At 45.1% G+C, this 14,766-nt stretch overlaps 2 protein-coding genes across 9 annotated transcripts in view; both read right to left on the bottom strand.

The window, feature by feature from the left end:
- The window catches only part of LOC309493628 (complement C3-like), a 528,795-nt gene that overhangs the window by 354,680 nt on the left and 159,349 nt on the right, over positions 1-14,766 (bottom strand). The window lies entirely within an intron of this gene.
- LOC309494715 (complement C3-like) overlaps positions 1-14,766 on the bottom strand; it is a gene marked incomplete at its 3' end in the record, with an annotated part of 130,628 nt that overhangs the window by 114,135 nt on the left and 1,727 nt on the right. The gene's annotated exons all lie outside the window — the stretch shown is intronic.

Below are 14,766 nucleotides of genomic sequence, written 5' to 3'. Positions count from 1 at the left end.
TCGGACAAACCGGAACCAAACATTTCAGACCAAAACAGCTGCAACCTAAACATGCAGCGAGGCGTTACCAAACGAACACAGATTCATTTGTCCTGAGCGGACATAACAGAGACGCTTGCCACCAGATTCAAGGTGGATTTGTCCCGGCTCCCGCCCTGCAGAGACAACCTGGTCTCACACATCAACCGTGTCAACCACCGTCTGGCCAACTACAAGAGAGCAGCCACACCGATATTCTGGTGTCCCAAGCCCCATGATCCTGGCCAAGGCTGGGAAAAGACTGAAGAGGGTACCCTGGAACCAGTGTGGTCTTGTGGACCTATCCTCCCCACTTCACTCACTGACTTGCTAGAGGAAACAGTCAAAGAGATGGATGGAGATGGTGAAGAAGACGAGGAGCAAGAGGTCGATTATGAAGACCTGCTGTATGATGAATAGACATTGCCCTTGACCTTTTGACCTTTGATTATAATCACTTTTTTCTATTTCAGTTTATTTTAATGGGGATTTGTTATACCCTATATATACACACATTTGACTATATGAGTGGTTTTCTGTTTTGTTTCAATAAATATAATACCAATATAACGGTTTGAATAGTAACTCCTTATTATGGGAGATGTTCATTTGGACCAACATGTGACAATATTTCAAGTAGGGATCATCAACATTTGCTTATTAGACATCGTAAAGACTATAAAAATACAAAAGTTAGAAAACATATATCAATAGGGTCCATAGGGGAAGAGTTCCAGTGATCCAATGTCACAGATTTTTTACATTTGTTTGCGTTTATTTGAGTTTTAATGCACCATACATCATCTAATCATGACCATCCTCATATCTATCAATTCCTCATGCAAAGACGAAGAGAAAATGGGGTGGATTGTGTCTGTAGGATGTATTGTTCAGATTCTATGTAGATTTAAATGAAAATCAAGCACGGACACAAAAGATGATACCAAAAAAAATCACATATGGGACAATAATTTGCGTGGGGAACATCAAAATTCCTTTTCTAGACACCTTAAGGATTACAAAAAAACAGGTTAAAAAAAATATACCTTTCAGTTGCAGGTGAACCCCCCCCCTTCCTACCCTACTATCTTTTCCACATATATACTGGCCCAGATAATCATTTTCATTTTATGAATGAATGGCTTGCTCTAACTGTGGCTGGTCTTCGTCAACAACACGCGCTTGCACCCCCTGCTGGTGAGGTCGACTAACAGTAGATGGAGAGTATGCTCGGCAATCTACTGCTTTTCCTGCAGTTCCTGGATGTCAATGTTGAATTTACTGTCGAATTTACTGTCGAATTTGAACCACTGAATTTGTGGAAGCGAATTTGCAATGCGAAATAAAATGGACCGAAAATTGCCTGTTGAATATTATAGGTTGTATTTTTTGAAATCTCTCTCTCTCTCTCTCTCTCTCTCTCTCTCTCTCTCTCTCTCTCTCTCTCTCTCTCTCTCTCTCTCTGTGAGACGTTGTGACGTCTTTTGGACATCATTTTGCTTAGTGGGTAGTGTCTGTTAGTAAATGCTTTCAAACACTCTGTCATAAAAACTAACTGTTGTCCCTCTCCCCTCGCCACGAGCAACCCAGCTGAGCAGAGGAACCGGCTATTTCAAAACCAGTTAACGGTATGTCTACCGAGGCATAAAAAATATACATCGGAGGCTAATATTTGTCTAAAGTTATATTAGCAAGGTCTATAAGTTCATTTGGTAGAATGACGGTTTACCTTTGCTTGTCTAAGAAAATATCAGAACGTTTTTTTCTAGCTCGATCATGATATGTGTAACATGTTTATTGCCTATTATTAGACGCGTTGACATAGGCCCCGTTTACACGGCCAGTGAAATGTGACCCAATTCCGATTTTTTGCTCACATGTGACACAGATCGGATGTGTTCTATGACAGTGTAAACAAGAAAAAAACGCATGCATTCGGATATTTCCAGATCGGTTTCAGGCCTCATTCATATGTGGAAATAAATCGGATATGTGCCAATGCGACTGTCATGTAAACAGGAAGATCGGATTTTCTGAGGCATTAGGCAACGTCTCCGCGGTTTAATGACGAGAGAAACCCCGACGCAGATCTGCAAAGGGACGGATGGCCCGACGAAACGTTGTCATCGTAGGAGAGGAATGTGGAGAGGGTCACGGGAAGTGTTTTCATATGACTGTAAATTTAACGAAAATTTTTGTTAATTTACATTTATTCATTTCAAGCAATTAGTCATTTATTTGTAATAAACGCTTTAAGTGGGCTATTTAAATTTAAAAAGTGCTAGGACTATTTACATATTCAATTATATTTTTAAAACATACGCGCAGATTGTGATGTAATATTGTGTGTGCATAGAAAGAATTTGTCCGCAGCCGCTCAAAAAAGAAAAAAGAAAATTGTTCACAGCTGCTCTACTCCTGAGCGCAACTCCTGTCAGTGTTGTGTAAGTACAGGCTCTAGGCAGTTTTTTTTTGTGTTAATTTCTATTTCTTGTCGCTGTGCAGGCTCTTTATTGTATAACAGTGAACAGCCCTTAATGTATGTGCCGTAGATCGGTCCGTTGCATTACGAATGAAAGCAGTATCAATAATGTCAAATATGTGATGTGCAGTCAAGTTCGGCTGTGTGTATGTTGTTTTAACGAGTGTTCTCACCGACACGCTTGTGATTCGTGGAGTTTTAACGAGTTTTATAGACATTGTTTCTTATTCAAAAGTGGTGTTTGGCAACTTTGCATATCGCAGAGCATGAAACATATTTTGTGTTCGTCTATTTGTGCAAGAGAATTTAACCCTTTAAGCATGCGCGATATGTTTCAGATAGTAGCCTATATGGCAAGTGTAAACACATGAATCGGATATGGGTCACAATTTAAAGAATGTGTAAACAGACAGTCAAAAAAATCGGATATAGGCAACAAATCAGAATTGGGCATCAAGACCTGCAGTGTAAACGAGGCCTTAGTGACATAAAATAAAAGTGCAAGTTACACAAATAAAAACGACAGAGGAACGGCCAAACAACTACAGAAATCAAACGTGTTTGCTAATGACAATGCTAACATCAAAGTTCTAGTAAGCCCGTAACAGACAGCGATCATAATAAAAACCTTTACAGACAATAGCAAACATCCTGAGGTCAAAATTACTTGAAATTTAAATATTAAACACAGTTTATTCCAAAGATACACTCAAAAAAAAAATTATGTCTAAACATAAGATTTTTGAATTGCATATAAAATTTCCATCCATTTGGATTACATAGTTTTAACATAAACCAATCAATAATCTGAATGTGATTCATATTTTTAAGTCATACATAAATGAAACAGATAAGATTTATGTAATTGTATTAATAAACTGAATGTGATTCATATTTGTTAGTCATATGTAAATGAAACGGGTAAGATTTATGTAATAGTACACAGAAAAACGCCCATGTTAAATTAACACTTCTCAGTGTTCATATGTGTGCACACTACAGAGTTAAAGCGGTGTTGAAGTTAATGAGATAATTAACTGATGATTGAGCATTAATGATGAACACCTGCTGTTAACAAGCAGAATCACTGAAGGAAAGAGAAACACAAGAACTACAGCTGACTTCAGACACAGCCTCAGATGAAATCAACTGAAGAGAAAAGAAGACATTAAATCTGTGAAGATCACAGCAGAGGAGGATTAAACAACTCCACAAACAGCATTACCAGCTTCACTTATTACTAACCAGACTGACTTTATTTAATTTCTGTTTTAATTAAATCAATAGTTGTATTCTAGTCACCATGATGGTGGTTAGCGTTTGCTTTAGTTGTGCTCTTGACCCTTGACTCTTTAATATAAAATTTTCTCTGGCTGCTGTAATTGTGTGTTTATAAAACACATTTGTTGCAGCAAAAAAGCCATGAGAAAATCAGGTGATGTTGGCTGTTTATTGATGATGGCCAAGATGGCGGCGCGAGTACATCGCGAGGCTCGAAGTCTCTCTCCAGATTCTGCAATTTAGCAGTATTTTTCTTGCTCATTTCGGGTCTGTTCGTGCAGAACAGTTGTGCCTTAACATCGTACACCCAAGGTGAGCTTTTGGATATTGGTTTGCGAATTTCCGACAGTTTTAAGGACAACCTTCGACTCCTTCCTGAGATCCGGCCGGGCGGAAGTGCTCGCAGGCGGCGTCGAGATCGTAAACAAAGGCGGGGGAAGCGCGGAGGACTAAGAGCTAAGCTAAAGCTAACACCACACCGGCTCTCTTTACTCAGCATTTTCCTTGCCAATGTACGGTCGCTGTTGAACAAAATGGAGGAGATTCGACTCAACATCACATACAGCAAGAGACTTTTGAACTGTAATGTTCTAATTTTCACGGAAACATGGTTAAACAGCGGAATACCGGACAACGCTATTGAGCTAGCGGGACGCCATACATTCCGGGCGGATAGAACATTAGATGGCTCCGGTAAGACCAGAGGTGGTGGATTGTGCATTTACATTAACAAAGCTTGGTGCACAAACTCTGCTATTGTTGGGAGACATTGTTCAGCTAACCTTGAGTTTCTCATGGTTAAATGTAGACCGTTTTATCTACCGCGGGAGTTCACTTCCACTATTATAACTGCAGCCTATATTCCCCCGGATGCTGATGCCAAGTTTGCTATGAAAGAACTTCACGCAGCCATCAGTAAACAACAGACTGTTCACCCGGAAGCTGCGTTTATTGTTGCGGGTGATTTTAATCATTCAAACTTAAAGTCAGTGCTACCGAAATTTCACCAGCATGTTTCCTGTCACACCAGAGGAAACAAAACCTTAGACCATGTTTACACAAACATGGCTGGAGCTTACGTCGCGACACCCCTCCCCCACCTGGGACAGTCAGATCACCTTTCTTTGTTCCTCACCCCCAAATATGCACCTCTCATCAATCGCGTGAAGCCATTAGTGAAGACCATCAAGGTGTGGCCTGCGGGGGCAGATTCCTCACTCCAGGAAAGGTTTCTACACACAGACTGGAGTATGTTTGCTTCTCAAGCCACCAGTGGCTCTCACACGGACATTGACTGCTACACCTCCTCTGTACTGGATTATATCAATACCACCATTGACAGTGTTACAACCCAGAAGCAGATCACCACATACCCAAATCAGAAGCCATGGATGAACAGGGAAGTGCGACTCCTATTGAAGACACGCAACACTGCCTTCAGATCAGGAGATGCACAAGCCTATAGCACATCCAGAGCAAATCTGAAAAGGGGCATCAAAGAGGCCAAGCACTGCTACAAGCTTAAGATAGAGGGACACTTTTCCAACGCTGACCCTCGGCGCATGTGGCAGGGCATTCAGGCCATCAGTGACTACAAACCCTCTCACTCCACCCCCGCAGCCACTTATGTCAACTTCCTGAACGAGCTAAATGACTTTTATGCTCGCTTTGAAAGAGACAACAGAGAAACTGCCACCAAGCTCAAATCCTCAGCTGACCACCCGCCGATCACACTCTCCTCCACAGATGTCTGCAATGCACTGAGCAGGATCAGCGCGCACAAGGCTGCTGGACCAGACAACATCCCTGGACGCGTACTCAGGGCATGTGCGGAGCAGCTCGCTGGGGTTTTTACAGACATTTTCAACCTGTCTCTTGCCCAAGCAGCTGTACCAACATGCTTTAAATGCACTTCCATTGTGCCAGTGCCAAAACACTCCAGCCCGAAGTGCCTTAACGACTACCGCCCTGTAGCACTCACACCCATCGTAATGAAGTGCTTTGAGCGGCTGGTCCTGGCACACCTAAAAGACTCTCTTCCATCCACATTGGACTCACACCAGTTTGCCTACCGTAGCAATAGGAGCACAGAGGATGCAGTTTCCATGGCACTGCACTCTGTGCTCACACATCTGGAAAATAAGAACACTTATGCACGCATGCTGTTTGTTGACTTCAGCTCAGCATTCAACACTGTCATCCCAACTAAGTTAATAGCCAAACTTGGAGACCTGGGCATCAACACCTCCATGTGCAACTGGATTTTGGACTTTTTGACCAACAGACCCCAGAATGTTCGATCAGGCTCCAACTGTTCCACGTCCATCACACTCAACACTGGTGTACCACAGGGCTGTGTGCTAAGCCCGTTTCTCTACTCCCTCTTCACCTCCGACTGCAAGCCTGTGTACGGATCTAATTCCATCGTCAAGTTTGCGGAAGACACTACGGTGATTGGTCTCATCAGCAACAACGATGAGACTGCCTATAGGGAGGAGATCAAGCACCTGGCCACATGGTGCACTGAAAATAACCAGCTCCTCAACACCACCAAAACGAAGGAGCTCATCGTGGACTTCAGGAAAGTGTCAAGAGACACACACGACACCATCCACATCAATGGAATGGCTGTTGAGCGTGTCTCCAGTTTCAAGTTCCTGGGGACCCACATCTCGGCGGACATGACCTGGACAACCAACACCTCCAGCCTGGTCAAGAAGGCTCACCAGCGCCTTTTCTTCCTGAGGACACTGAGGAAGAATCAGCTTTCCTCCACTATCCTGGTGAACTTCTATCGCTGTGCAATAGAAAGCATCCTGACCAACTGTGCTACAGTGTGGTATGGGAGCTGTTCTGTTGCAGAGCGCAAGGCACTGGAGCGGGTGGTGAAAACCGCCCAGCGCATCACTGGGACTCCACTACCTGCCATCGAGCACATCCAGAGGAAACGCTGTCTGCATCGAGCTCGCAGCATCCTTAAAGACTCCTCTCACCCAGCCCACAGACTGTTTTCTCTCCTGCCCTCCGGCAGGCGTTTCCGGTGCCTCCGGACCAGGACCAGCAGACTAAAGAACAGTTTTTTCCCCAGAGCTGTCTCTTTATTAAACTCTAACCCTCATTGATCCCACTCCCCTCACATACTGATTGACTCTCCTCTCCCTCCTCACACCTGCCTCCATTTTGTTATTTGCAATACTATAATGTTCATTTGCACTGCTGACTGTTATTATAGTAACAACTGTTTACATATGCATCTTGCACTACTACCTTGACTGGAATATGCTCAATTTGCACTGCCGACTGTTTATTTACAGTACCGACTGTTTACATATACATTTGCAATACCGTACTTTAACTGTAATATGCAATTACTTTCCACTGCACTTTCACTCGGATAGCTTCTGTCCAAACTTTATTTGCACTACTTTAAATCCATTGTTATACTGCTCATTTTAGCCTAACTTATACATATATCTATTTGTAAAATTCTGTTTATAGTAATAGCCATCTGTATATTATGCTCACATTCTGTTTATAGTAACAGCCATCTGTATATATATTCATAGTACATATCTATATGTAAAATTCTGTTTATAGTAATAGCCATCTGTATATTATATTCAGTACATATCTAGCTGTAAATTCTGTTCACAGTAATAGTTATCTGTATATTATATTCATAGGACAAATCTATCTGTAAATTTTTGTTTATTATAGTATTCAACTCTATATTTATTCAGTACATATCCATGATCTGCACTTATGGAACCACTGTATATCCTGCACTTGCTGCTATTGCACTTCTGGTTAGACCTAAACTGCATTTCGTTGCCTTGTACCCGTACTTGTGTAATGACAATAAAGTTGAATCTAATCTAATCTAATCTAATGATGACAAAGTCGTCATCATGTAATTGCCTGATTTACTGATCTTGTTCAGTGTCTAATGCTTTGATTATATAGGACTTGTGTTTTTTTTTTTTTATATTGTTTTATTCATAACAGAAGCCATTTGATTTTACAGCTTGAAATCTAGCAGTGTTGTTTATCAAACAATATACTTTTCTTTTTTTTTTTTTTTATAGTGCACAAAAACCTTTCATCTATGGCATTACTTAGACTCACACAGACATCAAGAAACAGCATATGCATCTCAACAATGGTGACAAAAGCTACAAAAAATCCAGATGCTTAATTTATTAATGCCGCAATGCATGCTGGGAGATATTTATGTGAGTTTTGATTGGTGGTACCCAGCATGCACTGCAGTATGAAACATTTCATTGATTGTCACCATTGTTGAGAGTCATACACTGATTCTTGATGTCTAAGTAATAATGTAGAAAAGAAAGTCTAATGCACTAAATGTTTTTAAAATTCTTTATATTATTTGATTACCTGTTGGTCGGTCCCACCTGCAGGAGGGACCGTAAGGGGCCGGTGCTGAGAGGATTGGGCGGCAGTCGAAGGCAGAGGCCTCGACAACCCGATCCCTGGACACAGAAACTAGCTCTAGGGACGTGGAACGTCACCTCGCTGGTGGGGAAGGAGCCTGAGATTGTGCGTGAGGTTGAGAGGTTCAGACTAGAGATAGTCGGGATCACCTCTACGCACGGCTTAGGCTCTGGAACCACACTCCTTGAGAGAGGATGGACTCTTCACCACTCTGGAGTTGCCCATGGTGAGAGGCGGCGGGCTGGTGTGGGTTTGCTTATAGCCCCCCAGCTCAGCCGCCATGTGTTGGAGTTTACCCCGGTGAACGAGAGGGTCATTTCCCTGCGCCTACGGGTCGGGGATAGGTCTCTCACTGTCATGTGTGCCTACGGGCCAAACGGCAGTGCAGAGTACCCGGCCTTCTTGGGGTCTCTGGGAGGGGTGCTGGAAAGTGCTCCGACTGGGGACTCCGTCGTTCTACTGGGGGACTTCAATGCCCACGTGGGCAGCGACAGTGACACCTGGAGGGGCGTGATTGGGAGGAACGGCCCCCCTGATCTGAACCCGAGAGGTGTTCAGTTATTGGACTTCTGTGCTAGTTACAGTTTGTCCATAACGAACACCATGTTCAAGCATAAGGGTGTCCATCAGTGCACGTGGCACCAGGACACCCTAGGCCGTAGGTCGATGATCGACTTTGTGGTCGTTTCATCTGACCTGCGGCCGTATGTCTTGGACACTCGGGTAAAGAGAGGGGCGGAGCTGTCAACTGATCACCACCTGGTGGTGAGTTGGATCCGATGGCGGGGGAAGGAGCTGGACAGACTCGGCAGACCCAAACGTACTGTGAGGGTCTGCTGGGAACGTTTGGCAGAGTCTCCTGTCAGAGAGATCTTCAACTCCCACCTCCGGCGGAGCTTCGACCGGATCCCGAGGGAGGTTGGAGATATTGAGTCCGAGTGGACCATGTTCTCCACCTCCATTGTCGAAGCGGCCGCTCGGAGCTGTGGCCGTAAGGTCTCCGGTGCCTGTCGAGGCGGCAATCCCCGAACCCGGTGGTGGACACCGGAAGTAAGGGATGCCGTCAAGCTGAAGAAGGAGTCCTTTCGGGCCTGGTTGGCTTGTGGGACTCCTGAGGCAGCTGACAGTTACCGGCAGGCCAAGCGAACTGCAGCCCGGATGGTTGTGGAGGCAAAAACTCGGGCCTGGGAGGAGTTCAGTGAGGCCATGGAGAAGGACTATCGGCTGGCCTCGAAAAGATTCTGGCAAACCGTCCGACGCCTCAGGACAGGGAAGCAGTGCCCTACCAACGCTGTCTACAGTAGAGGTGGGGAGCTGTTGACCTCCACTGGGGATGTCGTTGGACGGTGGAAGGAATACTTCGAGGATCTCCTCAATCCCGCCGTCACGTCTTCCATTGAGGAAGCAGAGGCTGAGGGCTCAGAGGTGGACTCGTCCATCACCCGGGCTGAAGTCACCGAGGTAGTCAAGAAACTCCTCGGTGGCAAGGCACCGGGGGTGGATGAGATCCGCCCTGAGTACCTCAAGTCTCTGGATGCTGTGGGGCTGTCTTGGCTGACACGCCTCTGCAGCATCGCGTAGCGGTCGGGGACAGTGCCTCTGGGATGGCAGACCGGGGTGGTGGTCCCTCTTTTTAAGAAGGGGGACCGGAGGGTGTGTTCCAACTACAGGGGGATCACACTTCTCAGCCTCCCTGGGAAAGTCTATACCAGGGTACTGGAGAGGAGAATACGGCCGATAGTAGAACCTCGGATTCAGGAGGAACAGTGTGGTTTTCGTCCGGGCCGTGGAACACTGGACCAGCTCTATACCCTCTACAGGTTGCTGGAGGGTTCATGGGAGTTTGCCCAACCAATCCACATGTGCTTTGTGGATTTGGAGAAGGCATTCGACTGTGTCCCTTGCGGCGACCTGTGGAGGGTGCTCCGGGAGTATGGGGTCCGGGGTCCTTTGCTAAGGGCTGTCCGGTCCCTGTACGACCGAAGCAGGAGCTTGGTTCGCATTGCCGGCAGTAAGTCAGACTTGTTCCCGGTGCATGTTGGACTCCGGCAGGGCTGCCCTTTGTCGCCGGTTCTGTTCATCATTTTTATGGACAGAATTTCTAGGCGCAGCCAGGGGCCGGAGGGTGTCAGGTTTGGTGACGACACGATTTCATCTCTGCTCTTTGCGGAATATGTTGTCGTGTTGGCCTCATCAGACCAGGACCTTCAGCATGCACTGGGACGGTTTGCAGCCGAGTGTGAAGCGGCTGGGATGAGAATCAGCACCTCCAAATCCGAGGCCATGGTCCTCAGTCGGAAAAGGGTGGCTTGCCCACTTCAGGTTGGTGGAGAGTTCCTGCCTCAAGTGGAGGAGTTTAAGTATCTTGGGGTTTTGTTCACGAGTGAGGGAGGATGGAACGGGAGATTGACAGACGGATCGGTGCAGCTTCTGCAGTAATGCGGTCGATGTACCGGTCTGTCGTGGTGAAGAAAGAGCTGAGCCGCAAGGCGAAGCTCTCGATTTACCGGTCAATCTACGTTCCTACTCTCACCTATGGTCATGAGCTTTGGGTCATGACCGAAAGGACAAGATCCCTGATACAGGCGGCCGAAATGAGCTTTCTCCGCAGGGTGGCTGGGCGATCCCTTAGAGATAGGGTGAGAAGCTCGGTCACTCGGGAGGAGCTCAGAGTAGAGCCGCTGCTCCTCCACATCGAGAGGGGTCAGCTGAGGTGGCTCGGGCATCTCTTCCGGATGCCTCCTGGACGCCTTCCCGGGAAGGTGTTCCGGGCATGTCCCACTGGGAGGAGACCCCGGGGAAGACCTAGGACACGCTGGAGAGACTATGGGCCCTATCTTGCACCCAGCGCAAGTGACTTTGGACACCGACGCATGTATCATTCCTATTTTGCACCCGCGCAAAGCGGACTTTTCCCTCCACAGAAGCACGTCGGTAAGTTAGGAAATAGCCTACACTTGCGCTCCCGGGGGCGGTTCAGCGCAAAGAGGAGGCGTGTTCCGGCGCAAACGTTCCTTCTTGCTATTTTGCAGGTTTAGAAAACAATTGCGCCACTAACCAGGAAAAAGTCAGTGGCGCGTTGTGCATGTTATTCATATGCTATTTTAAGGGTGCATGCTTGGACATAATCAATGAAGCGTGTGCACAACGCGCATACACTTTGATTCTCTCATCTACACAGAAGCAGCAGTTTTCATTTTTGCAAATCATACATTATTACGATAGATAGATAGATAGATAGATAGATAGACAATTTATTATAAAAGCAAACATCTAGCTTACACATTTACCCAAATTATCATACGCCTGTTTAACCGAAGTTAATTTGGGTGGGTTTCTCCATTTCAATGTAACTTCTCTCTTTTACGGCCGTGACGAGAGCGTTGCTCTCCTTGGCTGTGAACCGCTCCTGGCGCGCGCCTGGCAAATCCGCCGTTACAATAGCAATCCGCTATGGAAAAAGCGCGTCTTCTCTTAAAGGGAATGTGAGATGACGCTCTGATTGGTTTATTTCACGTTACGCCCAAACCACACCTATGAATAATGAAGCTACTTCAGACCAACCCATTTTAGATTTGCGCCTGGCGCAAGAGTCATTTATCCCGCCGGGAAAATAGCAACAGCGCCGAGACCCGCCCACAAAGTTACTTGCGCTTTGCGCTTGACACTTGCGTTTCAGATCGTTAAAATAGGGCCCTATGTCTCCCGGCTGGCCTGGGAACGCCTCGGTGTCCCCCCGGAAGAGCTGGAGGAAGTGTCTAGGGAGAGGGAAGTCTGAGCATCTCTGCTTAGACTGCTGCCCCCACGACCCGGCCCCGGATAAGCGGAAGAAGATGGATGGATGGATGGATTACCTGTTGGATCTAATGCTGTCAGGTCACAAATCTACCATAATAAATAAAACGAAATAAAAACACATAACCCCAATAATCAAAGCATTAGACACTGAAAAAGATAAGTGATTCAGGCCACAATATGATGATTACACCTTCATCAATAAACAGCCAACATCACTTGATCTCATTTTCTCTTGGCTTTTTCGCTGCAACAAATGTGTTTAATAAACACACAATTATAGCAGCCAGATACAGTTTTATATTAAAGAGTCAAGGGTCAAGAGTCCAACTAAAGCAAACGCTAAACACCATCATGGTGACTTAAAATACAACTATTGATATCATTCAAACAGAAATTAAATAAAGTCAGTCTGGTTAGTAATAAGTGAAGCTGGTAAAGCTGTTTGTGGAGTTGTTTAATCCTCCTCTGCTGAGATCTTGAGAGATTTAATGTCTTCTTTTCTCTTCAGTTGATTTCATCTGAGGCTGTGTCTGAAGTCAGCTGTAGTTCTTGTGTTTCTCTTTCCTTCAGTGATTCTGCTTGTTAACAGCAGGTGTTCATCATTAATGCTCAATCACCACTTAATTATCTCATTAACTTCAACACTGCTTCAATGGTACTTTAACTCTGTAGTGTGCACACATATGAACACTGAGCAGTGTTAATTTAACATGGGCGTTTTTCTGTGTACTATTACATAAATCTTACCCGTTTCATTTACATATGACTGACAAATATGAATCACATTCAGTTTATTAATACAATTACATAAATCTTATCTGTTTCATTTATATATAACTTAAAAATATGAATCACATTCAGATTATTGATTGGTTTATGTTAAAACTATGTAATCCAAATGCATGGAAATTTTATATGCAATTCAAATACATAAATCTTATGTTTAGACACAAATTTTTTTTTGAGTGTACTTGCAACAGCAGCCAGGTCAGCATCCGTTTTGCAGGCTTCTGTTTCTCTCAGTTCTCGCCATTCTGAAAAAGCCGGTCCGATATTTACTGGAGTCTGACTTCTGAATTCGGTCAGTCTCCCGTTTCCTCTTTCGTTGGTCCTCCGACAAAGATTTCCTAGCTTTCTGCTTCTTTTTTACAGGCTCAGCCATAACTCAATCTATCGTTGCCCTATGCTTATAGCTAGCCGGTGCTTGAATGGGGGCGTGTACGTGTGCAGTGCCGTCAAGCAATTCGTTACATCGCGATACCTGATATCACGCGATACTTCCTGACGGCGGGCCACCCAAAGTTGCAAGTGAGTTTTTTCCACTCTCGGGCACCAGGGGGGTGCGAAACCACCACCATTCAACCCGAAATAAGTAATATAACCATTCCACTGACTCCGAAGCTGTTCAGTTAAGGTTAGAAAGTTACCTAGAGCACCTTTTAAAGTCTCGCGGGCGTCAATGAAACAGCGTTTGTTCTCGTTCTCCGCTTAATGAACGAGTGTGTGTGTGGTCTCTCCTATACTGGCGCATTGGAAGAACTGCTTGTGTGTTAATGCTCTGCCTGAAAATTCAGTGAGAGTAAACAAGTTTTTTTTAGAGGAGTCGATCTTAATAGGAGATATGTTAGTATAATATGGCCGCAAATGTGTTTTAGGATTATCCCTGAGCTGATGACCTGTTGATCAGAGAACGCAGTGTGCTGTCACTCTGCTTTTGGGCTCGGCTACCTGCGAATGTGTTTTAGGATTATTCCTGTGCCGATGACTTGTTCATCTGAGAACGTGTTTTGTATAGAGCTGGTAAGTCCCGCCCCTTCCGTAAAACCCCGCTGGACCTCTAGGTTGAAAAATCGTCAATGCAATTGAATGGGAGAAAATAATTATTTTCTGGTCCCGTTTGAATTGTGCCATGAATGTGAACATATGTTGTCTGTGAATTTTTTATATAATCTTTCGTGTGAAGAATGCTACAATTTAGCGGGTAGAAGTTTGATACGGTTAGACTTTGTGTGAGAGCACTTTGTGGACTACAACTCTTCGCTGCTTTCGACGTGTTTGAAACGTCACCACCACTCGCATACGGACACTAGCTCACGGATCCCGCTAAACATGACTGTGTCTTTGGTGCACTTCACCGCCTTCTTTCAGGGAGAGGACAAAATCATTGAGGTTGGCGAAAACCACGGGTAAGTCAACTTTATGGGGTGACGTCACATAGGCGACATGTAGTCTTTCTCGTTATGTCTTTTCCACAACTGCTAGCCGAAGAATCATACCATATACTGTCAAACTCGTAACATGAAAGATTATCTAAAAAATGCACAGACAACATATGTTCACATTCATGGCACAATTCAAACGGGACCAGAAAATAATTATTTTCTCCCATTCACTTGCATTGACGATTTTTCAACCTAGAGGTCCAGCGGGGTTAGCGGAGGGGGCGGGACTTACCAGCTCTATAGATGTGGCCAGACGTGCAGTCTACCAATAACATTTGAGCGACAGCACTACCAATGCTCACAAGCGACTTCACAGTATAGAGACTAGCGACATACAGCGACAAAATCTGATGTTACAAAACAATATGACCTTTTCAGCTCATCGTGAACCTGAACATGCGAGGCCCCTGAACTTGGAAGGCCCCTGGGATTTAGCCCAGGTAAGCCCGTGTATTAATGCGGCCTTGGTGTCTATACTCGGTCGAGTTACCATGTGGTGTGTTCTGCCAG

This window comes from Leuciscus leuciscus (assembly GCF_965113295.1).
Source record: "Leuciscus leuciscus genome assembly, chromosome: 3".
In the NCBI taxonomy this organism is placed as follows: Eukaryota; Metazoa; Chordata; class Actinopteri; order Cypriniformes; family Leuciscidae; genus Leuciscus; species Leuciscus leuciscus.
Note: the sequence above shows the minus strand (reverse complement) of the source record. Positions and strands in the feature narration are given on the sequence as shown.